At 43.3% G+C, this 24746-nt stretch overlaps 1 protein-coding gene across 4 annotated transcripts in view; it reads left to right on the forward strand.

Moving 5' to 3' along the window:
- The window catches only part of NMS (neuromedin S), a 418782-nt gene extending 408084 nt beyond the window's left edge, over positions 1-10698 (forward strand). For all 4 annotated transcript variants that reach the window (XM_069204401.1, XM_069204398.1, XM_069204399.1 and 1 more), the window contains one exon: positions 10533-10698. The gene's annotated coding sequence lies outside the window, so the exon portion shown is untranslated. The remainder of the gene's footprint in view (positions 1-10532) is intronic.
- Positions 10699-24746: the final 14048 nt, after the last annotated feature.

A 24746-nucleotide genomic window follows, 5' to 3' on the forward strand; every position in this document is an offset into this window, starting at 1 on the left:
GGACAGAAAAGGCTCCAGACATCTTGGACCTTGCACCTGGGTGGTGCCTGCTGTGAGTCCCAACCCCACAAGTGGTGCCCCTTCAGTCCTGGATCCTTGGAATCGGGGCTAACGGTGCTTTGGCAGCCCCGCTGTGGTCTCCTAGGACAAAACACCATCAAAAACATCATATTGTAAATTTTACTAATGTAACTCATCAACCCTATACTCAAGAAAAACAAAAAGTTGATCAGAGTTACCTTAGTAAAATCTAAAATGTGATGTAATGCTTTCACTGTTTATTCTGTCAGTGTTATTTGCACTATGGAAAAGTATGTGCTTTAAGTAAAGCATATATTAGGAAATTAGCTGTAGCTAATATGAATAGAAGCTACTTCTGGGGTAAATAGGATTCAGTATGATAGCCTTGAAAATCAGCTTAGATGTTTTTAAATCAATGTTTTTAATGGTGTTGTTTTGTCATTAGCAGTGTGTATGTTTTTGAACTGTGGCTGTGTTGCTTATTTGTGCACTATATGTTATAATTTTGCCTAGATTAATGTTTTGGTACATAGCGCAATTTTTGTTGTGTATGTTTTTAACAGCCCTAAAGAAGTCCTGCTGTTATGGAGCGAAATGAGTTGGCTGTGCCCTTCACTTTTTAAATTGTTGATCAAAAAATAAAGAATGACCAATTGGATTGGATTCGCCTGAATGTATGTACAAGAAACATATAGGGTATTTTGTAACTCTGTAAACAATCCTATGGGGAGTGAACATTATTCCCAGCTCTATTTTATAATTTAGCTTGGACTGCCAATGAGAGTGTGTCTCCCTAACTTGTGTTGTTCGTGTTTTGGGATTTTTTGTGTGGAGTGGAGCGCCTCCTATAGGAAACTGTACGAAGCACGGCAAATAATACCATAACCCTTCCAGGGTTCGATTTGTAAATTGACTCACAAAAAACGTTGTTTTCTACAAGGTAGTACTGCAGGAGGAACACTCTCAATATTGTCACTGCTATGACATTGAACATTCCTATTTCTTCATAGCGCCATTTATATATCCGGTTGCCTCACAAGACTGCAATGAAGTGTGATTGGGTCACTTCTAAATTTCCTTCTTCTACACTGCCTTGGGGTGCCTCAAGTACATGTTTTTGTCACACAACACTTTCCATGATAATAATACATGCCAGAGTACGCATGCTGCTAAATCTTCGCTGCTTTTTGAAGGCTACTGTGTCTGTTGTGTTCAGTCTTGTGGATGGCGCAAATCCAGGTGACCCAGCAGATATGAGGTTTCTAGGCTCATTCCTGGTTTGTTACTGGCCACAATGGTATTGAAGGTGGCAAGATGCAGCTATTCGTATGCTTGCACAAAAAATTTAAATCTTGAATATGTGCTGGGGAATCATGTGTGAGCAAAAAATGACGAGAACAAGGCGTTTTGCATGAGCTGCAGTGTGAATCTGTGTGGTGCTGCCACAGGTTGGTACGTTGCACTGGCACCTTGTTGGAGATTTGAGAGGGTGGACACAGGAAAAGTGCTTTGATGCACTACTGCCACCTGAACTTGAGGGGAATTTGGTATGTGCTGCTTAGAGTATTTTTTTTCTTTTCCACCCATCCCTCTTGGTCATTGTCTCTGATGGACCTTGTGCCAGTGGTGGTGTTGAAAAACTCTCCTTGGGTTCTCCTAAGAGGAGGGCGAGAAATGTACTCCATGTCCTCCTGGTCACCAACATCTTTCACAAGATCAATCTGTAAGGTGCTGAAATGCCATGAAACACTATGCTCTTCTACAGCTGCTGATACATCATCCTTGGGTGGAGCCGAGTGATGGCACATCAGAAATGGTGCCTACTTCTTCTTCTAAAGCAATGGTGCTTTCTCCCAATTTCATAGTCCAGTCAAAGTGAGAAAAATATATAGGGCCTTATTACGACCTTGGCAGATGGGATACTCCCTCACAAACGCGACAGATATCTCGTCCGCCGTATTTCAAATTCCATTATATTCTAAGGGACTTGTAAAACGGCGAGCGGGATATCCCTCAGGTTTGTGACTGAGTATCCATTCCGCCAAGGTTGTAATCAGGCCCATAGTGCTGTGAAGCACCCGGGCAAGCAAGAGCAAGATACAGGCAAAGTAATTCAAATCTGTCATAAATCGTCTTCTGAAAGATTAAACATCTCTGATGTGAGTGTTTTTCTGTGAAACAGAGATAAAAGATCTCTCAGTAAAAGAAGTAATATGCAGTTTCCCTGGTAGGCCTCTGTGAAACATGCGCCTTGAAATCACTGTCATAGCTTCTCCCCTTCATTTGCTATAAATAACAGTAAACGCCTTTGCGTTCTGTTCTTCTCTGCAAGCTCACTTCACCGAGACATAGCGCCAGCGATTTAAAGGAAGGGTTCATCGTATTTGTATAAGAAATTGACATGTATTAGGTTGACTTGTCTAAACTATTGCATAATTGATACATAGTGTAAAAGATGAATCAAATTATTACATACTTTATATACATCTGCCATTGTATATTAGCATATGAAGGTTCTTTCATTAGTATGACAGTAAAGCAACAAGTCAAGAACAATGTAGCGGGCAGATAAAGGTGTCAGCAGGAAGGGCTCTAAAATGCATGTGCACTAGATTGTGCTTTCAGTAATATTTGCAGGCACGAAGAATTGGTGCTAAGTGTTGGTGCCGCAGACGCTCGAGGAAAACTGAGATGAAGAGGTTAACCCTTTGGGTTGGATATGCCGGCGAACTAATAGGACACTTAACTAAACAGTGGCTATAAATTGCCCTCCCTGTAGCTGAGGGCCCGAGTTAATGGTGCAAAACAAGGGAGGGTAATTAACAGCCGTCATTTCCCTGTATGTGAGGGCAATAAGGCTATTGGCACCCCCTAGCCGCCCTAAACCAAATATGGAGCGTTGTGGGAGCAGGAGAAGTCTCTCCCCTGAATATGTGGGTGAAACAGCTTGAGTCTTCATGGGACGTGCCCTCATCCTGTTCTGTGGCAGCTTCTGGGTCACACACAGCGGACTGGACTCTTCCCCCTGCCTTTAGTGGAGGGGAAGCACAATCACCCGGAGAAAAGTAGCAAAACTTTGTTTATGTGTTTCTAAGTTTCTTTCACTGGTCCCTCCCACCAAAAGTAAGGGGAGGGGCCCGACCAGCCTTGACGGAGATGCTAATGAAGCTGCAAAAGAATATAGCGATTTTTTCCCAAACATTCAGATGAGTCTGTTCATGTTCTCTCACTGCCCTCATTACACAAGAGAGGCACTGGCAGCAGGCCATCCCTCCCCAGGCCTGTAAAGTTGAATATAGCTAGCAAAAGGAATATTTTGACAAGTTCCCAACGTGCTTATTGAAGTTATTACATTTATAATTAACACATAATAATGAGGCACATGGAGTTTCTGCAATCTTTATGGACTCTACCTTTTCAACTCCTGTTTCTGGATCGTGTGTGACAGCCACTAGGGACAAAGGAGCGCAGGGTCGGGCTGTTATATTCAAGATATAGTAGATAATCTGATGCTATGAGAGGAATGATAACTTTCAACCAAACCCATTGTGTCTGATTTGAGAAGGCAATGCAGTAAAGTGTGGCGGTTATCATCAGGGCATCAACTGGTCCATCACTATTGCTGGCCCTTTTATGTCTGCAGATTCTTTCAAGCTTTAGATGTCTTTAAGAGTTGGGTAAGAAAATCAGCATTGGCATTACAAAGACTTTTATTGGTCTCGCCCTTGTGTCAAAGAAATTTGGGGGAAGAGGCAGCTCAGCTTGAGACTGGACAAGGGATTTGTGAACACTACATGAGCTTCACTCCTAGGGTCGCTGAAGCCACATCACACAGTGACTCACCTGACAATCTCTAAAAAAAGAGAAATTAACTAGAACATCTAATGCTTAATTTGTTGAAATATAGGTACCATGGCTCAAGGTATTTCTCAATAGGCCACCCTAGTTGGCACTACCCGTTGTCCCTGCCAGCACTGTCAAATACTAAGCATCACACAATACAAGTTTGATGTTTTGGACTGTTCCAGGCCACCTCAAGCTGAAAGGATGGCCTGTAACTGCTGGTTTTATTGTGTGTTTTGAACTATGGTGTACACGGTAGTGATGAGGACTGCTCAAACATACACAGACAGCACCACCATATGGTAGACTGTCTTAAATAAGTGCTGGTGTTTAAAAATAAATGCTGGTGCCAAGCACTGGCATACATCGACACAATATTAGCACTGGGAACATGACTTACATATTCCTAAGAGCCATTTAGGGATACTCCTGAGGTTGGTTGATTAGAAGTCCTGTGTAGCCGCTTTCTCTATTAATCACAATGAAATTCAAAATAGAGGCACCTTGCTCTGTGAGCTACTTCAAAGCTTTTCACTCACTATCAAGAAAAGGGGAGGGTAAATGTTTTGGCCATCTGTTTGGTAAATATCCTATAGTTCTATATTTTATAAATACCTTCTCGGTTCAGATCTCAGTAGCCTAGTTTCTGACTCTCTTGCTTTTTTTCCCACACAAGTGTTGAAAAATTATGTCTTTTTCTATGACAATTATCATTGTTACTGATTCGAGTGGACGTTTGGGAGTGACGTTTTTCACCCAAATTGATTTTTGGCAGTTGGGCCAATTTACACAAAGGCAATAGAGTAAATTTCTCCATTGCCCTGGCGGAGGACCTGACCACCAAATTTAGAAATGTCTGTCGAGGTGACGGACATTTCTTATATTCACAGGAACCACCGTGAAGCTGAATGCACTAGAACTTTGCCACAGGGCTCTGTCAAACATGACGGACCAGTACAGCAAAGTTTCCAAAGTTTTTGTTTATTTTCAAATACAAAAACCCAAAGTGGGTTTTTGTGTGTGAAAATAAAGAAAGAAAAACAATGCCTCTTCGCCATAGGAATAATCTCCCATAGCAATGGGGGCATTTTTTGTTTTTGAGTGCCCTTTTCCACCAGGGATTGCCTGGCAGTGACAGTCAGTAAAAAACGATTATATGTCCACCTATTCTAATTTAGCTCACAGACATATCGTCAATTCGCCAAATGCTCTTAATCCGCTGGGCCATTGGGAAAGTTTACCCACAGCAGAGACAGTGTAGTCTCCACCCCATTCAAACTATGGTCCGCCCGCTTTTAGACTTGGAACGCAGACCATCATGCTGGCTGTAATCCTGGAGTATGTCTATCGCCAACATTCAAATTGGGCCCTTTGATTCATAGTTTCTTCTCCATGCCCTTCCCATGATATAATTACAGAGTAAGGGTTCGGTGAGTGGATAACATTCCATCCACAGATCGTGCAACATAGAATAGGAGTAACAGACTGAATAAATCAGCATAGTAAGCACCCATATTTATACTTTTTTAGCGCCGCATTTGCATAATTTTGTTACGCAAAAGCGGCGCAAACGTACAAAATACAATTGTATTTTGTAAGTTTGTGCCGCTTTTGCGTAAAAAAACGGCGCAAATTCGGCGCTAAAAACGTATAAATACGTGCCTGCATGTCGTGTTGTGTATTGGACCTTTATAACCATTTATATCGTCATATAAATGCACAGACCCTGAGGATGTCACTTGTCTCTCCAAGCATCAGATCATAAACATCATTTAAGGGTCACCAGGGGTCGCAGCTGCAACCCTGGCTTGCCCATTGTGACCCCTGGTACTGCCTTTGCAATCTGCCTACAAAGGTAGCAAAATCAGTGCCAGGGATCCAGGGATGGTTCTGCATTTTTTATTTTCTGCCAGCTTTCACTATACTAATAGTAAATAATTTTACATTATTCACTACTATTGTAATAAAAAATAAAACACACTTTGTTAGAACGGTACCTTTGGTGGCAGCTGTGGTAAGTAAAAATGGTTTTAAATGTTTGTTTTGTGAGGACTTGTGGGTGAGAATGTGCATGTGAGATAGAGTGTGTGTATGTGTGAGTATCTGTGTCTGTATCTGCAAGCATGTGTGTGAGGTGAACATAAGTGAGCGTCAGTAACAGGAAGTGAGTGAGATAAGGCCCAGTTTGACTGTTTTTTGATGCAAGGCAATGCTTCACCAAAGTTGCTGCACTGCTGGGTGTCAAAGGGAGAGAGAAAAAATGTGTTATGTCTGCTAAGATATGGTACATTCTTTCTCTCCCTCTTCTCTGCGCACTTCTAGCAGCCATGCGCCAATGCACACACACTTGCACCTTAGCTCAAAGGTGTGTTCATTCTCTGTAGCATAGATTCTGTACTGGAAGAAGTCCCTTCTGGTACAAAAAACATGCTTTAAGGCTTTCCCTATTTTTTGTGTGTGCTGTACAATACAGCACATATGCAGAGTTCAAAAAATAAAGAGAGATTAAAACGTTTCACCTCATTATGCCTGCTGTGAAAGAGCGTAAGATTTTGGTACAAATTCTTGTCTATGAATGTTTGTAGATAATAATTTGCATCAAAACCCACGGGTGGTTGCATGGGAACGTTTGTCCACCATATATGGAACTCCCCATTGACGCAAAGCAATGCAACTCTGCGTAATTGTAGGATACTATTCAATGCAAATCTTGATTTGCACTAGATAGTAAGTACCACCCTAACATTTTGCATCAGGTTTGTGCCACAAAAGTGATGCAAACCTGGTGTAAAGCATCATTAAACCTGGGCCTGAGAATGAGTGTGATTAAGAATGAATGCAAGTGAGTGAGTGACAAAGAATTAAATTGAGTGTAGAGGTGCAGGAGATTGACCATGTGTGTGAGTGAGAATGAGTGTGAGTGAATATGAGCCAGAATGTGATGTGATGCTTGCAAGATTGTCATGGGGCCTGGCACACTGAAAGTAATTAATTTTTTACAGAGACATAGAGCAAAATACTGGCTCTGGCATTCTTGCAGCAATTCTTAGCATAACAGACACTTTTGACAAAATACTACACAACCAAGGAGTACAAGGACCAGGATAGCTGAGTATCAGTGAATCCTAAGCAGGAAGAGTCAGATTAGACTCTATGACTCTTGTGGGCCGGGCAGGACAAGCAGGTCAAGGTGCCAGAGTGGCAGTAGACAAAGAGCATGTGGGGGGTTGAGGCCACTATTCTGTTCCTACGAATATTCTCTCACCCACCTGCTGCTCACCAGGAGTCAGTGGGGCCAAGATGGGCTCAGGACTGACAAATTTTCCTATGTTTATGTGTGGCTTTTTCATGTTTACGCTCTGCTTTACTTGTGATATGCAAACTAAATATATGTAAAAAAAGCAACTTACAGAATCATAAAGCTTCAGTAGGGCAAGAATGTTTTTCCATTTAATTTCCCAGCTTGCAAAACATACATATTTTGGTATATTTCTTGAAAGAAAACTGGGCTCTATGAAGATGCCCCCATACTTTTGGCCCCCATTTCAACCCCTACATCTGTTTTTTTCAGTTCTGATAGTGCACTGAGGCTAGCTAACCAGGCCCCAGTGTATGTGTTCTTTCCCTAAATTAATTGTCGACATGGTGAACTCCTGATTGGCAGGCTTACCCCTTCATAAGATCCTAGTACATGGTCCTAGGGTGCCCAGGGCATGGGTGGTAAAGGGGTCCCCAGGGCTGCAGAACAAGGTTGTGCCACCTTAGGTGACCCAGGCAAATTACTAATGGTACGCCAGCCATTGCAGACTGCCAAAGTGGTGCAAACTGCTTGAGTTTCACCATGAGTGGCACAGTGCCATGCACTGCCTCACATATATGTCAGGCACCCCTAAAGAAGGCCTCTGCTGCCGAGGGTCAGGGGGCAGTATATCTGAGGTGCAATCATGTAGGCATGAGCTCATATGTCTCTATAGGGTCCTTTCCATTAGGGCAGTGGTTCCCAACCTTTTGATTTCTGTGGACCCCCACTTTTACATTAATGGAACCCAGGGACCCCCACTGAATCATCATGGGAATCCGGCGACCCCCGCCTGAGTCATTACTGGAAGCTGGGGACCTAATTTGTCAATATTTGTTAATATTTTTTCACTTTCTAGGCTCTCGCGGACCCCCTGAGAAGGCTTCGCGGACCCCCAGGGGTCCCCGGACCACAGGTTGGGAACCACTGCATTAGGGTACAGGCTAGACCTTAGGATAACATGGGACTTAAACCCCGGTTAACCAGGACTGCTAGCTACATTATGGTACTGCCTAGATATGTTGAGTTTGGTTTAAAAAAAACTGACTTCTCTTCCCCAACACCAATCTCGTGTCGAGGAACAGCTGGCATGCACCCAGATGGTGCATCAAAGGTTGCCCACCTGTTTGCCAGCCTCCTTTGTGCTCTGGCCGAGCAGCACACACTTTTCCCTGCACCTGCTGCACCTCCTGCCAGGCAGCCTGGGTGCTCTAAGAGGTCAGAAACAAAAGGCCGAGGCAGGTAGGAGGTCACAGGTCCCACCCAGCCAGGCTAGTGAATAGATCCATCAGGGCTGTGAGATTCAGAGGCTTCTCTGCCCCTGATAACCATTTGAGCTGTCATCCCATGAGGAAACAGCCCTTCCTCTGCCCCCAGGCACATATGGTTGAGGACAGGCAGGAAATTAGGTATGCAGGACTGTGCACACCCCTAGCAGACTGACCACACCTCTAGGGTGAGCAGCCCAGTCTGTGCACTAAATTTAGATTTCTGCCATCTTTTGAGTGGCAGAATAGAGGGTTCTGGGTAGCTAAAGGTGACATTTCCCCACAGATGTGGCTACCTCAGGGGCGGATCAGCTGTAGGACCTAGCTGCCCTTTCGCTACTAGTCTCCACACCCCTAAATCCCCTAAATCCAGGATTTAAGGGACATCCCTGACACCAGAACCTTAGATTTGATGGACTAGCTTCAAAGCAGGACACAGAGAAGCTCTGCATCACCGACAACCGGACTCTGCCCACTGTTCCAAAGCAACGGAGTGAAACTCTGTCCCTGAGGCAACAGACTTGGAACTGCATGATCGACCTTTGTCCTTAGGTGAAACTCGCCACTCCTGACCACAGGGAGCCCTGTGGAAGTAAGAAGCACCCTCAGTCTCCCTTGGACTGGTGGCATCGGTCCCCTGCAAACTGCAGATAAAAGGGCACTTTGGAAACAAAGAACCTCAAGACATTGGGCCCGCTGAGGGATATACTGGATCCAGGTGGTGAAGTGCATTGAGAAAGTCATAGTCTGGCCTTCCACGATGTTACTGGCTGCTACCACACTGCCCTGGACCTCCAGACATCTCCAAAGCATTCTGCTGTGCTTACTGCTACCAAGGCTTGTTAGTCACCAGCCAGGTATCTAACCCCTTAACGTGATGCTGCAAGAGGAGAGCACTGCCCATCACAGCACCTGTGACCAGCATCGACCCCATAGCTGAGTTTTTGCATCCCCTTGGTCGCAGCACTGTGTGCATGGTAAAATCAGCATCAGTGCGACCACTGTTCAACACCAGGAACAGCCAGGACAATTCTGCACCTGGACCCCATGGACCAGGTAGAAGTGAACTAACTGTTATGGCCTAGTCCCAGGGCCTCCACTACCTTAACCCTGCAAGGGTTCCCCACAACGTGATTGCCAAGTGGTCGTTTGTCACCAGTGGTATCCCTGCCATTGACTTCAACGTGAGTCCTGTTCAGCACCACGGACAGCCAGGACAACTTTGCACCCGGATGCCACAGGTCGGGTAAAACTGCTTTGTCTGGGCCGCCCTAAGGGTTCCTTGTAAGTCACCTTTTAAGAGCATATCGTACATACAATTTGATTTAAAATCAAGATTTCCTGGTCAGAAGGCAGTCCTGAAGCATTATCCCACCCCACTGTTCATGTATCTTCTGTCGAGGGAAGTTATCTGCACCTCACATTGGGAGGGTCTGAGAGGACGGTGCTGTTCAAAACTTAAGACAGTGTGTAATTACAATTGAAACAAAACATTTGTATATACTTAAGACAGACCCCTCATATAGAATGTACTTGTGTGATGGAATAATAGTCCACAAAGTAAAGAGTACTAAAAGCAAATTTGGTTGTAAGCACTGGTGAAATACAGTCCTGTTTTTTCCGCTGCAAAAGTGGAAACACTGATAATCACTGATTTTTACAAGGTTTGAAACAGAGATTGTAACTCCCTCCTTCATTCACAGCAAATGGAAACTGAAAACAGGAAGGCCTACCTATGACCTTCAGGATGCAATTTACACCCGACACACACTATGGAAAGCAGAGTCTAACTGAAATCTACGCCTACTCTATTTACTTTTCATTTTCTTCTTAACTTGACTTTTCATCAATGGAATCTTGGTATTTCCAAAACCTAAAAATGTGATCTTAATACAATACAGTGCGGTAGGTGTTACTGGCCAAATGTTCGAATTGAGTACTGTGACATAGGATGAGGTTTTGACTTTGGTTCATAGAATTGAAAAGCACATTGTATACTACTGACTTTTACAGAGAAATATGCTTCTGGATTGAGCTTCTAGTTCAAATCTCACTGCTATTGTTATTAACAGAGGACTTTATTTTCTATGATTGTCTTGCAGCTTTTAAAGGCAGATGTGTTTCGTGGACTGAATTATCAACTCGGCGAATCTTTCGGCAACATACAATGAACTGTTTGTTAACTAAATATGTGTGTTTTAGATAGTAATATTCGTTAAGTATAACAATAAAATTGCAGCCAATAAATATTTTTGTAATTGTTTACATTTTGTCAGTATATTATAAAATATATAAAAGTATTTTGCTGTTAACTTAAAAGAAAATGACAATTTCTCTGAATTGTTCATGTTCCATTTCTCAATCTGTGTCCAATATGTATTTTATATTAAATTCACTGGAATAAATTGTGCATATCTCCATACAACTCAATATGGGTATAGGCATTGGTACTTGTATATTATGTGAACCGTGGTAAGGAGTAACTCAGGCCCCTGCAGCCATTTCATGGAGAACCCATTCAGCCCAAGGCCATAGAACATCTGTGAGATCTGAGAGAATCAATCAGTGGGTCCTCGTCACATTCTGCAGGGTGGAGGGGGCATCATTTTGCGTTACACCACTGGGAGCAACAGAGAAGACTTGAACAAAAGAGAACACTTACAAAATTAATATGTAGGGAAAGATTCAAAATTGCAAACAAGATGCTTACCACCTGTGTACATCCTATTCTTGCTTACCAACAACCGAATCCATCTCAATGGTGGGTGTAAAATAAGAATGATTATGTGTGTTCTGATTGCACATTAATGTTAGTGGGTCAGAAAGCCAAGACTGTTCAGTGTTACTCAACAAAGCTATAGGCAACCACATTAGGGGCCACATGTAGCAACATTCAGATTTGCGACCCGCAAATTGTGAGTCAGAGCGACTCGTAATTTGTGAGTCGCAAATCCGAATGTTGGATGGTGTCCCTGACACCATCTGCGATTCGCAAGGGGGTTGCAAATGCCCACCTCATGAATAATCATGAGGTGGGTCGCAATTTGTGACCCCCTTGCGAATGGCGGCCCTCATAGGGATGGTGGCCTTCTGCGGACAGAAGACCACCATGTCTGTGACTAATTTTCAATAAAGCAATTCTTTTTTTTTGTAATGCAACCATTTTCCTTAAAGGAAAACGAGATGCATTACAAAAACGAAAATTTAAACGTTTTCGTTTCATTTTTTCAGAGCAGGCAGTGGTCAGCAGTACCACTGCCTGCTCTGAAAAATGTTTACAGTGCCATTCACAACAGGAAGGGGTCCCATGGGGACCCCTTCCCTTTTGCAAATGGGTTACAACCCATTTGTATTGGGTGCAACAAGCGTTTAGTTTGCGACCGCGTTCGCGGTCACAATCCAATCCTACACTGCACTGCGACTCGCAATTGCGAGTCGCAAACCCGTTTTGCGATTTGGTAGCCAGGTTACCCAATCGCAAAATGGGGTCTGTGCATTGCGAATTGCTTTTTGCATGTCGCAAACAGCGAAATTCGCTGTTTGCGACGTGCAAAAAGCTTGCTACATGTGGCCCTAGATTCCTACAGAGACTGACATGTTTGCCACATGAGTGCTAACATCGTCACATGGGGTGGTCATTTCCTTTTGCTGCCATAGGCTGGTAAAATCACTCATGAACCCTTCAGTACATTTTTTACATTCTTATCTAAAGATTTTCCAAAGTAAATCCTCCTCTAATTAATCATTTCACAGATATTGTGTACCTAGGCCTGTAAAATATCCGTCCCTAAAATATACTAAAAATACTGATGTCTGCATACCAAGTAATGTGTACAATAGGGTGCGAGTTAGAAAAGATGAGTCACAAATGCAATAACAGTATAGTTGTAAAGTGCTCGTTCAACCTGAAGGGTGTTTTTGCTCCGAAATAATAGATGTTTACTGCTACCCAACTCAGTGGTAATCTTTCAACTTATGCAAATGCAATGATCACAGCTAAGGCAGTACTCTCCAGCATGGTGAATGTTTTGCGAGATGGAATTCCTGCTTTAACCAGCTAACAAGCACGCACAAATGATGTAATGCAAGCTCCATCGTAGCTGCTTCTTCCTTTGATGTTTGGTAATGTTTTAGTACATTTCAGAGTAGGATAAAACAATACCATGATGTGCGGGAGGGGAGGTGGCTCACTGAAGCTCTCATATTGGCGTGCCTTATAAATACATACAAATATATTTTTCGCTTCCAGGCTACTGGGGCATCAATTAAACCAGATTCCTTCTTTTTAAATAGATGCGTCCCTGGCGCATCATTGTTGCAACTCCTAACCATAGTTTACATTCCCATGCAGTTCCTCACCAAGAACAGCTCCTTTCAACTCGCCTGCACCTCTTCTCGGGACCCTTTCACCAAGCTCTTCCTCGCTCAGTCATTCCTTCAAATGCTGTACCTTCGTTTACAGTGGCCTTTTTTTTGTTCAGTTATATGGAGAATGAACTTGGCTCAGGAACATTGGAGCGCTTGGCATGAGCACCAGAATGTACTACACAAGGTCAGATTCATTTTTTTAGCTAGAGGGAAATTAAGTAATTTTCCCGGAATGACTGGATGTTGAGCTGAAACTCAAACCTGCTTCCCTCGTTCAATAGTCAGCAGGTCTGATATTTAGGCCACACCTCATCTTCCATCCCATGAAGCATACTTCTAGCCAACAGCCCATTCATACCTTGACTTTGTTTACCTTCCCACACGCCTCTTCATTTTAAGTGGCACTAGGTCTTCAAGCTTACTGCAGGTTTCTGTTTTCTCATTTTGGCAGTCGTTTCACCCATACTTGCACTCCCATGGACCACCGAGCAATTTGAAGTTGAGTTTATAATTGTTCGCCGCTAACAGGGACACTGTGCAACCAATCTGTGATGGAAAGTTGGCCCTCAAAGCACCCTTGACTCTGAATAGTTTAGATGAGCAGTCCAAACCTAACTTGAAGGATGAGACTGAATAGACTACATCACAATTATTACAGTTGGAATAAGGATGGCATGTTCAGCCAGAGTTGTAATTTTGTATAAAACAGTAACACTTAAAAACTTTTAGATATCCTCTCCATTCTTCAGAAAGCAACCATAAAGAAGCAAGCACTTCAGAATCAACATAGAATTTATTATCCTTCAGAAGTTATTGTTTCTTTGTATTGAACTCGGAGAGAGGGTAACAATTGTAAGCAGGATCCTACACCCCGGAGCAAGCACCCACAACACTACAAATCACATAAATCAAGTAAACAATACAGCAGAATGAAATGCAGCTGCAGCACCAGGCACCCAACTTAATTTATGTTTATGTTGCTAATGAATCACAAACACCAGAAATCCTTCAGCAACACTGAATATAAATGGTACAACATTTGTGGAGGAAATCAAAATTGCACCACAGGGGAATCAAATGCCTCATTGTTTACCGTCAATATTTATAGGACTGGGAAATCTGGTAGTCTAATGGTTAAGGTTTAAAGTTGGTCACTAAGTACACCAATACAGGGAGTGCAGAATTATTAGGCAAATGAGTATTTTGACCACATCATCCTCTTTATGCATGTTGTCTTACTCCAAGCTGTATAGGCTCGAAAGCCTACTACCAATTAAGCATATTAGGTGATGTGCATCTCTGTAGAGAAGGGGTGTGGTCTAATGACATCAACACCCTATATCAGGTGTGCATAATTATTAGGCAACTTCCTTTCCTTTGGCAAAATGGGTCAAAAGAAGGACTTGACAGGCTCAGAATAGTCAAAAATAGTGAGATATCATGCAGAGGAATGCAGCACTCTTAAAATTGCAAAGCTTCTGAAGCGTGATCATCGAACAATCAAGCGTTTCATTCAAAATAGTCAACAGGGTCGCAAGAAGCGTGTGGAAAAACCAAGGCGCAAAATAACTGCCCATGAACTGAGAAAAGTCAAGCGTGCAGCTGCCACGATGCCACTTGCCACCAGTTTGGCCATATTTCAGAGCTGCAACATCACTGGAGTGCCCAAAAGCACAAGGTGTGCAATACTCAGAGACATGGCCAAGGTAAGAAAGGCTGAAAGACGACCACCACTGAACAAGACACACAAGCTGAAACGTCAAGACTGGGCCAAGAAATATCTCAAGACTGATTTTTCTAAGGTTTTATGGACTGATGAAATGAGAGTGAGTCTTGATGGGCCAGATGGATGGGCCCGTGGCTGGATTGGTAAAGGGCAGAGAGCTCCAGTCCGACTCAGACGCCAGCAAGGTGGAGGTGGAGTACTGGTTTGGGCTGGTATCATCAAAGATGAGCTTGTGGGGCCTTTTCGGGTTGAGGATGGAGTCAAGCTCAACTCCCAGTCCTACTGCCAGTTCCTGGAAGACACCTTCTTCAAGCAGTGGTACAGGAAGAAGTCTGCATCCTTCAAGAAAAACATGATTTTCATGCTCCATCACACGCGTCCAAGTACTCCACAGCGTGGCTGGCAAGAAAGGGTATAAAAGAAGGAAATCTAATGACATGGCCTCCTTGTTCACCTGATCTGAACCCCATTGAGAACCTGTGGTCCATCATCAAATGTAAGATTTACAAGGAGGGAAAACAGTACACCTCTCTGAACAGTGTCTGGGAGGCTGTGGTTGCTGCTGCACGCAATGTTGATGGTGAACAGATCAAAACACTGACAGAATCCATGGATGGCAGGCTTTTGAGTGTCCTTGCAAAGAAAGGTGGCTATATTGGTCACTGATTTGTTTTTGTTTTGTTTTTGAATGTCAGAATTGTATATTTGTGAATGTTGAGATGTTATATTGGTTTCACTGGTAATAATAAATAATTGAAATGGGTATATATTGTTTTTTGTTAAGTTGCCTAATAATTATGCACAGTGATAGTCACCTGCACACACAGATATCCCCCTAACATAGCTAAAACTAAAAACAAACTAAAAACTACTTCCAAAAATATTCAGCTTTGATATTAATGAGTTTTTTGGGTTCATTGAGAACATGGTTGTTGTTCAATAATAAAATTAATCCTCAAAAATACAACTTGCCTAATAATTCTGCACTATCTCGCCACATGGGCATTCTACTGACTGCAGGGCAATTGCTCTGTGCCCAAGGGCTGTGGACTGTGATACAAAATGGGGGGAACCACAGTCTGGCATTTGGGATAGTGCCACTTAACTCACTTGCTCTGGCAGATGGATGATTCTTTTCAGACCCCCCACAGTCCCTTGCGAGGGGTAATGCACATAGGCCTGAGGCAATACAGCTCTTCAACAAGCTGGAGTGGAAATACTGGTGATGTACATGGTCTTTGGCAGAAGGGAAGCAGCCCACTGTAAATTGATGCTGATGTATCCTATAAGTCTAAAATCCCATCCAACGTCATTGAGGAAAATTTTCCCGCCACAGAAGAGATGCTGATCAGAGTTTTCCTTCCACAGCTCCTAGAATGTTTTATATGGGTTGATAGCTACACAATATCTCACCGGTTTCATTGCCAGGGACCTGCTCTAATCGGAAACCTTCTGCATTCCCATCAGGTAGGAATTTGAGAGAAAGGAGGCTTAGAAAACAATAAGAAATTGGACCTGGGGCTGCCTTTGTCATACCCCAATCGCAGTAGCCATCCTCCAGTTTTTACTCACTATTTTATGCCCTGACAGGTGTGCCAAAGGTATTTCCAATTCTTCTGATATCGATGTTAATTATTGCAAAAATAAATACATATAAGGTTTGTGATCATTCTCATTCATACAAAAACATAAAATTCCCTCCAACAAGGATATAGGGACTAAATGTAATAGAGAGGTCTGCAGGCATCACCCCCGGATGCTCCCTCAAAAATATAGAATGTTCCCCCCAGCTAAAATCCCGCCAGGTAAACTCAGTCACCTTCTCCTGCTGGCACACACTGCAAACTTCAGAAGATCATCAGATGGATCCCAGCAGACTGTTGCAGGACAGTCACCCATGCCTTAGTCACAAGCAAGCTCGACAAGAGCAATGCCCTTTACGCTGGCACCTCAACCAGAAACATAATAAAACGACAACTCATCCAGAACGCCACTGCCAGACACATCCTGGACGTCCCACACTGAGAAAACATCTCCCAACCCCTGAGGACCCTCCACTGGCTCCCGGTCAAGAAACTAATCACCTTCAAGCGACTCACCCACACATACAAGTCCATACACAACGCCAGACCAGCCTACCAGAACAACTGCGTCTCCTTCCACAGCCCGCCAGATCCCTCCTCTCCACCCAGATGGCCCTTGCCACCATCCCTTGCATCCGCAAAACCACCACAGAGGATGATCCTTCACCTACATCACAGCAACGAGCTGGAACAACCTCCTCCTGCACCTCAGACAAAGCCCGTCGCTCACCATGTTCAGGAAGAACTTCAAGATGTGGCTCTTCAGATGAGGCCTCTTCCCTCCTCCCCAGCGCCTTGAGACCCTAACGGGTGAGTAGCCGCACTTTACAAAAACTAATTGATTGAAGGGGACCACATCCTCAAGACTAGAGGGTATAGAGAGCATGTTAGGGTCTCCCTAAGCTTAAAGATACAAAAAAAACCATACTGAGCATTAGATTTGCAGTTGATGGATCACATCACTTTGAATTCTGGGCCACTCAAAGATGGAAAGGGATAATTACACAGAAGGGGTGAGTTTGACACACACATGCACCCACACATACCCACACACAATCTCTCTCTTTCATGATCATCCTCTAAGCCATTAACTTAGCTCTGTGTGGTGATGTGAGAGAGAATGCTGGTGCGTAGAGTGGAATCCACTGACTGGCAACGGGCTGGGGATTCCACACTACGCCAACGGGTGTTGGTGCTGATGGTTTTCTCTGTGCCTCCTATTACGATGTAACTTGCTTACTGTTGTGGACTAACATTAAACTACCTGGAAAAGAAGAACGCTTGTCTCTCGTGGTGTTCCCCACATTTTTGGCGACGAGGGGGAACGAATCAGTCAAGGAGCCGTTTCATCTTCGTCTCAGCTGTTTCAGTTGTAGAATCGGCTGAAGGTTTTGCCTCTCCGTGTCCACTGGAACTTCATTGTTTCCGTTCCTGCTGGTAGCTGCGCCATCGGTGGCCGAGTCCTTGAAGTGGAGGCTGTAAGGAAGCGGTTCGGAAGCCCTAGGGCTTTGTTGTGTTTGTAGCGCTTTGGGGGCACAGTGTGAGTTTTTTTGGTCTCTCTTACTCATTTTCTTTTATCTTCTTTCAATTTTCTTTTGCCAATGGTCACGAGCGTTTTTAACCGTCAACGCTCGTGCCATATTGTTGTCTTTCTGCGTGTGTGCACAGGCTGCTCTTGACTCGCGCATATCATCGCTGGACTTGGTTGCACCGGAAGCTTTGAACTCTTCAGAAATAAAAGAAGGACATAATTTTTTTTTTCCTAGTCTTTTTGTTTCCTATTGAAGTAAAGGAAGGACTAATTTTTGTTTTTCTGTAACTCATTGGTTCGGCCATCTTTCTTTGGGACATTTTATTGACTTAATCTTATATTACACTTGTAAAGATGCAGAATGTTATGCCACCTGCTCCTTTTTCACAAGACCCCGGCGAACCCTCTTTGGAATGGAAATTGTGGTTTCGTTCTTTTAAAGCCTTTTTAGGTGCCATTGACGGTCATACGTTTAGGCCAGAAAGGAAAAAGAGTTTAATGTATTATTATCTGGGGGTGGAAGGTCAAAACATTTTTGATCATCTACCAGTTTATGAGTTACGTGACGATGAAGAATTAGATGAATTCGAAATGGCTGTAGCACAATTAGATAAGCATTTTATTAAATCAAAAAATATAGTGGTACATAGGTATAAGTTTTTCCCGAGATCACAGAATCCCAATGAGAGTATAGATTCATTTATAACAGCGTTAAGAGTTCTGGCTGCTAAATGCGAATTTGAAAATTTTACTTCTCAACTCATACGTGACCAATTAATTGCAAGGTGTCATTCTAAGAGAATCCAGGAAAAACTGTTAACATGCAAAGACCCATCTCTGGATAAGGCTATTGACATAGCAAAGAGTATTGAATGTTCGCAGGAGGATGCAAAACAATTGGAGATGTTGTTGTCAAACATTTCTATTTCTGGTGCAGTTGTAAATTCACAAAACAATGACAACAAGAAATCAACTCATGTGGAAAGGAAACAAGAAATCTTCTCATCCTCCAGGAATGTTTTTTCTTCCAAGGGCAACCACAGATCCACGTGTTTTAGATGTGGTTCTGCAAATCATATTTCCTCCTTTAAAAACTGTCCTGCGGTCAATCAACAGTGTAGGAGCTGTAATAAACTTGGACACTTCTCACGAGTTTGCAGAAGCATTAAAAAGGGAAATGTTAATTGTGTATTAGAGGAAGACAAGGAGATCTATCGTGAAGATAACAACAATGAATTTGTTTTAGTGGTCAGAGACACTTCTACAGTCAATAAGTTAGTGGTGGACCCTGACATTGATGTGCTGATTGGAGGAGTTAAGATTAATTTATTGGTTGATACAGGAGCTCGCATCACAATTATTTCACTAGAGAGATTCAATGAGTTTTGGGGGGAGAAAACTCTTTCTCCTCCTGATGTTGCCACATTGGCCTTTGAAGGCCGTAAAATTGATTTAATTGGATATTTTTGGACCTCATTATCTGTCTTTAGTGAAACCATTCAAGGTAAAGTTTATGTAGCCAGGAAGGGTATCAATGTTTTAGGGCTTATACACCAAGCTGAATTTAAATTAGTCATCAAGCCAGGAAGAATGAAACTGTTGAAAGTAATGTTACTAACTGTATTCAAACTGTTTCTCACACTGCTGATTTTTGGCAACAGAAATTCCACAAATTGTTTCAAGACAAATTAGGGAAAATTACAAATTTTGCACACACAATAAAGATAAAACAAGCTGCAGTACCCATAAAACATAAATTGAGAAATGTTCCACTTAGTGTAAGATCGGATTTGTCCAAGTTGCTCAAAGACATGTGTGAACAGGGTATTATAGAGAAAGTGGAAGCTACACTTTGGCTGTCTCCCATAGTTCTGGCTAAGAAAAGTTCTGGAGAGTTGAGGATGTGTGTGGATTTGAGGAGTTTGAATGAGGTGATCTGGGTTGACAGTTTTCCATTCCCACGCATTGATGATCTTATTTCGAAAGTTGGCCCTGCGTGTTGGTTCACGAAATTAGACATAAGATCGGCTTATCATCAAGTAGAATTAGATGTTAATTCGAGACACCTGACAGCCTTTGTTACTCCGGATGGAACCTTCCAATTTTGCAGGTTGCCATTTGGTCTAGCTTCTGCTGCTGCCGTATTCCAAAGACCGATGACTGACATATTTTCTAACAATTCTAATGTGGTGGTATTTCAAGATGACATACTGGTTTTTGCTGACACAGACAGTGCTCATGATAGCGTTTTGGAAGAGGTCCTGAAGACCTTGGAGGAAAGGGGGGTGACCCTAAGGAAGGACAAGTGCATTTTTAAGACTAGGGAAATTGAGTATTTAGGTCATGTTCTTTCTGACAAGGGGGTTAAACCCAAGCCAGGCTTAGTAAAGAGTATTCTTGAGGCTCCAGCACCGGAGACCAAAGAGCAATTACTATCATTTTTGGGGTTGTGCGAATTTTACGCAAAATTTTTGAAGGATTTTGCCAAGACCACAGATTGTCTCAGGTCACTACTTAGGAATAAACAGACTTTTGTTTGGTCTAAAGAATGTAATGAAGCATTTGAGCAGATTAAACAAAGTATTATTAAATCTCCAGCATTGCAACCTTTTTCAGAAGATCGTAAAACCATAGTTACAGTAGATGCGTGTGAGTATGGTTTAGGAGCAGTTTTAACGCAAATTTCTGATAGTGACTTCGGCAAAGAAAATACTGTCGGCTTTGCTTCAAGAACTTTACGAGAGGTAGAACGGAAATACTCCGTAATTGAAAAAGAACTGTTAGCTTGTGTATGGAGTGTGGAGAAGTTTAGACAGTATCTTTGGGGTAGACATTTTATTTTAAGAACAGATCATCGGCCCCTGGTGGATATTTTATCGGGTAAAAAAGTTAGACACTCCACTGCTCGCATAGCCCGACTTTCAGCTAAGTTATTGGAGTTCAATTTCTCGTTGAATATATTCCAGGAGGGAAGAACAGTAGGGCAGATTGTCTTTCTCGTTTGCCCATCAGAGAGGATGACGAGTTAGAATGGGAAACTGAGATTGAAGAGTGTTTCATAGCATCCATCTCTGACTTTGATGGTATTTCAGATGAAGGGTGCTGGATTGAATCATTGAAAAAGGATAATTTACTATGTGATGTTATGCGCATGGTTAAGGTTGGCTGGCCGAAGGAGAAGAGGTTGTCTTTAGATTTGCAGCCCTTTTGGAAAGTGTCAGACGAATTGTCTATTGAAGGGGACAAACTTATTAGAGGTGATAAACTTGTTCCTCCTGAACGTTTTAGAAATGATTTGATAATCAAAGCACATTCTGGTCATTTAGGTTCCACAATCACCAAAAGGAAACTAAGATCAAACTTTTGGTGGCCTAAGATGGACAAGGAAATTGAAGAATTTGTGAGAAATTGTACTAGGTGCTGCTCTAGCGACAAGGTACACAACACTCAGGTGGCGGGAGATTCTTTTGTTCCATCCCCAGCTAGAGCTTGGCAGAAAATTGGGTTAGATTTTCTAGGGCCTTATTACATATTACCACCGGATATGAGGTACTTCGTTGTAATTGTAGATCATCTTTCAAGATGGATGGAAGTTCTACTAGTTAGATATCCAACTACACAAAGTGTTATCAATTGCTTGAGAGATGTTTTTGGTCGGGAGGGTTTCCCAGAACAGATATTGACGGACAATGGTGTTCAATTTGTTTCTGGTGAAATGTGTGAATTTTTAGGCAAATGTGGAATTAAACACATAAGGGCCCCATTGTATCATCCTCAGAGTAATGGCATTGTGGAACGTTTTAATCGTGTGCTAGTGGAGTGCATTCAGGCTGCTCTCAGGAGCAACTTATCAGTGGTTCAGGCAATTAAGAAATTGATTTGGTCCCATCGTACAACACCTCATGTCGCCACTGGTAGAAGTCCTTTTGAATTAATGAGAGGCAGAGTTGCTACAACGGAATTGTGCCCTTTCTGGATGATTGAGCTTTTTCATGATGGTAGCAACTTGAAGGAAATTTGGAACACTGCAAAACATAATTCAGATTTTAGTGGCAGGAAAAGGCTGGTTGTGTTTAGGGATAACAATACCCTGCAAGTGGGTGACTGGGTGAGAGTTAAAGATCCCTTAGTGGTTAGGAAAGGCTTGTCAAAGTTCCGAGAGTCTAAACAAATTCTTGAGGTACGTAAAAATGCAGCAAAACTTACTGATGGTAGTTGGTGGAGCATCACTAGACTGGCGTTGGATCCCAGTGTCCGAGATGGAGTTGCGGAGGGTAAGAAGTATGAGCACAAATCTTTGGGTCAAGCTAAACAAGCAGGGAATAAAGTTATTTCTGAACAATCAGATATGGGAATTAGAAGGAGTGTGAGGAAATGTCACAGGCCTACTAAATTCCAAGACTATGTTTTGCCTAGAGGAAATATATTATAGTGTTGAAGAAGAATTTTAATTTTATAGTGTTTAAGCTTCTGTGTGATCATTTTAGTACTTGTATTTTATTACTTGTTTCTCTTAGATTAGTTTCTCTTTAGTCATTTAATTTGTGTTTTAATGTTGCATTTTTGTAAAGGGGGGAGAAGTGTGGTGATATAAGAGAGAATGCTGGTGCGTAGAGTGGAATCCACTGACCGGCAATGGGCTGGGGATTCCACACTACGCCAACGGGTGTCGGTGCTGATGGTTTTCTCTGTGCCTCCTATTACGATGTAACTTGCTTACTGTTGTGGACTAACATTAAACTACCTGGAAAAGAAGAACGCTTGTCTCTCGTGGTGTTCCCCACACTCTGTTTGAAGCTGTTCTCAATTTTATTTCTGCTATCCCTCTTCATGAACTTATCATTTTGTCAACTACCTGCAATCAGTGTGTATCTCATCAATCAATCAGGATTTATAAAGCGTGGCTAATCACCCGTTTGGGTGTCTAGGCGCTTGCAGGTCCCTGAGGCTTATTCGAACAGACAGGTCTTGAGGGCCCTTCCGAATTCCGGAAGTGAGGTGATGGTCCGAAGGTGTGTGGGGAAGCTGTTCCAGGTTTTTGCTGCAATGTGAGAGAAGGAGAATCCTCCACTTCTGCTTTGGTAGATGTAGGGAGTATAGGCAAGTGAAAGGGAGGCAGAGTGTAGTCTTCTCGATGATTGGTGGAAGTTCAGGTGGTGGTTAATGTACGCGGGTCCTTAGTTGTGTAGATAGTTGTGTGCGTGGGTCAGCAGCTTGGATTGGCATCTCTTCTATATGGGCAGCCAGTGTAGTTGCCTGAGGTGGGGTGTGGTGTGGGTTTGTTGGGGAAGGCTGAGAATGAGTCCGGCTGCAGTGTTCTGGATGGTCTAAAGTCTCTGTAGGAGGTGCACAGTGATTCCTAATAGAGAGCATTGCCATAGTCCAGTTGGCTGGTGATGAGGGCCTGTGTCACGGTGCGTCTCGAGTGTAGAGGTAGCCACTTGAAGATCTTACGTAGCATGCCTGAAGTGAGGAAGCAGGTGGAGGAGACTCCGTGGATCTGTGATTTCTTGATGAGCTTGTTGTCAATGATGATTCAAAGCTTTTTGGTGTGGTTGGAAGGAGTGGGTGTAGGTCCTAGGTCTGATGGCCACCAGGAGTCATTCCATGTGTTGCTGCTTTTGCCAACGATCAGTACTTCCATCTTGTCTGTGTTCAGCTGCAGGCAGTTGTTCTTCATCCAATCAGCAATGCTTGTCATGCATCTGTGGAAGCTGGTTCTGGTGGTGGATGGGTCATCAGTGAGTGAGAGGATGAGTTGGGTGTCACCTGCGTAGGAAATGATGTTGAGACTGTGCCAGCAGGGTCATATATGCATTGACGAGCTTGGGGCTGAGGGATGGGCTCTGGGGGACACAGCAGGTGATCTCCTTTGGCTTAGAGATGAAAGGTGAGAGGTAGATCTTCTGGATCCTCTGGTGAGGAAGGAGATGATCCATCTGAGAGCATCCCCTTGGATACCGATGTAGTAGAGTCTTTCAATCCGCATGATTTGGGTTACTGTGTCGAAGGCTGCCGAGAGGTCAAGGAGAATCAAAGGTGCTGTTTGTCCTTGGTTGAGGAGGGTTCGGATGTCGTTGGTAGCTGCGATCAGGGCAGGTTCAGTGCTCTGATTGCTGAGGAAGCCAGATTGGGAGGATTCAAGCAATTGGTTCTGCTCCAGGTATGTCATGAGTTGCTTGTTGATGATCTTTTCCAGTACCTTCGCTGGGAATGAGAGCAGGGAGATTGGCCAGTAGTTTTTGGGTTCACTGGGATTGGCAGAGGGTTTTTAAGTAGTGGTCTGACTTCAGCGTGTTTCCATGCATCGGGAAATGTTGCAGTGTTGAAAGAGGTGGTGAACAGGGTGGTGAGTTCATGGCAGATCCTTTGTTTTCCAAGGTTGAACATGTAGTGCGGGCATGGGTCTGTGGGAGCTCCTGAATGGATGGATTTCATGGTGGATGTGATGTCTTGAGTGGAGAGGATGTTCCAGGTGGTCAGCATGTGGTTTTTGTCAATTGTTGTGGTGGCCTGTCTGTCGAGGAAGTCTGTAGGTGTGGGTTGGGGGTTCAAAGTTTTTGTATATGGTTGTGATCTTGTCATGGAAGAACTGGGCAAGGTTGTCACACAGCTCCTGCGGGTGTGATGTTGATTTTTCTGGCTGCCTGGTTGGAGAATTTTTTTATAGATGTTGAAAAGTTCCTTGGTGTTGTTGACGCTGGTTTCGATGCATGGGAAAAGGGAAAGGGTTTTGATGCATAGTGATGCTGGTTTTGATGCATGCTGTGTTGCCCTCAGCAGGTGGTGGTAAAGGTTGAGGAAGGTCTTGAAGGCTGCTCTGTTGGCAGTGTCCTTGCTGATGCGCCATCTCCTCTCTAGCTGTTTGCTGCCTTGTTTCACTGTTTTGAGTTCTTGGGTCTACCAACTGGACTTTTTGGAGAATTTTCTATGGATGTTGCTCTTGATGGGGACGATGCAGTCGTCGCAATTGGTGATACAGGCATTGAAGATTTTCTCTCCCTGTTCGAGTTTGGTGTCAGTAGTGGGGTTGGAGGTGATGAGGACGTCCGCCCAGCTGGTCGATGAGATTTTGTTCCACCTCCGGTGGGGGGGCGCTGGTCATATT

The sequence above is a fragment of the Pleurodeles waltl genome, chromosome 8, assembly GCF_031143425.1.
Source record: "Pleurodeles waltl isolate 20211129_DDA chromosome 8, aPleWal1.hap1.20221129, whole genome shotgun sequence".
Lineage (NCBI taxonomy): Eukaryota > Metazoa > Chordata > Amphibia > Caudata > Salamandridae > Pleurodeles > Pleurodeles waltl.